We start from the raw sequence: 1,596 nt of genomic DNA, 5'->3' as shown, positions 1-1,596 counted from the left end.
TGAATGGATCTCCGATTTTTTCAACCAAAATTTTAACTGAATGCAGTCAAGATCTAGTGCCCTGAAATGAATTGATCTATCATAAACAAGGCAGATTTCAACTATTGATGGCTTTACTCAGTGAGTACTGGGAAGTCCTGCTAGAAGAGTTTGATCATCAAAGCACATAGCTGAATAAATGAGGAATGGAGAGCTCCTCCTGAAATATTTACTTTTCCCACCTACCGGACATCTGACCGTAAATCCTCTGACAGTTTCCCTGCCACATAAACTGTATTACCAAGTGTTGTAGCAGCTCCTGCTATGACTTTATGGTCCAGAATGGTTACAAGCCTCTTGCTTCATGGTTGCTGCTCTCAGACAGATTAGGGACAGAGAGATGACAACCTCTACATGCTCTAGTAGTGTAGTAGTTCCGAGTTCGACTGTTAATCTCAAGTTCAGCAGTTTAAAACTACCAGAGGTAGGCTTTCAGCTCCTATAAAATTTACAGCCTCAGAAACCCTATGCGGAGTCGCTATGAGTCAGAACCAACTCCACAGCACATAACTACCACCACCACTACCACATGCAGTAATATCTGAGTAAAAGCCCATCACTTCCAATGGATATCATTCAAATGATGGAATGTGGTCCTGGTAGTAATGGTGCTGATTACATTTAAATGATGGAATGTGACTCTGCTAGTAATGGTGTCAAATAAAATAGCTACTTATATTCTTTGTGGGCACTCCCTAATTCAAGTGCTCTGGTTACATTTAATATACACCCCCAGCTCCTTGTAAACTGGTAAAAGGACCTCAGTAATGTCTCGTGGCCTTGCCAGCAAAGGACTCTGACAATATGTCATATCACTGCATTGCTTGTTGTTGTTGTGAGGTGCCATCGAATTGGTAGTGACTCGTAGCGACCTTAAGCACAGCAGAATGAAACACTGCCCGATCCTGGGCCAATCTCACTGCTGCTGCCATGCTCGAGTCCATCGACGCTGCCAATTGGCAAATCCGTCTCATTGGGTGTCTTCCTTTTTTTCTCTGACCCTCCACCATACAAAACATGATATCCTTCTCCAGAAACTGGTCCCTCCTGATATGTGTCCAAAGTATGAGAGACGAAGTTTGGCCATCTTGCCTCCAAGGAGCATTTTGGATGCACTTCTTCCAAAATAGATCTATAGGTTCTTTTGGAAGCCCATGGCACTTTCAGTATTCTCCTCCAACACCATAACTCAAAAGCATCAGTTCTTCTACGGTCTCCCTAATTCACTGTTCAGCTCTTGCATGCATATGAATACAGCACAGAATACATCCATTTCTGTATTACCTTTAGTAAAACTTTACTCACATGGGATATCAAAGAGATTGTCTGATGATTTCCTCATTCCGTTGGGTCACCTCTTTTTGGAATGGGCACAAATATGGATCTCTTCCAATCAGATAGTTTGGCCAGATAGTTTTCTTCCAAATTTCTTGGCAGAGATGAGTCAGTGCCTCCTGTACTGCCTCACTTTCTTGAAAGATTTCAAATTTTATTCCATCAATTCCTGTGCCTTCTTCTTTGCCAATTCCTTCAATGCACCTTGGACTTCCTCCTTCA

This window comes from Chrysochloris asiatica, unplaced genomic scaffold (genome assembly GCF_000296735.1).
Source record: "Chrysochloris asiatica unplaced genomic scaffold, ChrAsi1.0 scaffold00044, whole genome shotgun sequence".
NCBI classification, from domain to species: Eukaryota; Metazoa; Chordata; class Mammalia; order Afrosoricida; family Chrysochloridae; genus Chrysochloris; species Chrysochloris asiatica.
This window is presented reverse-complemented; position numbering follows the sequence as displayed.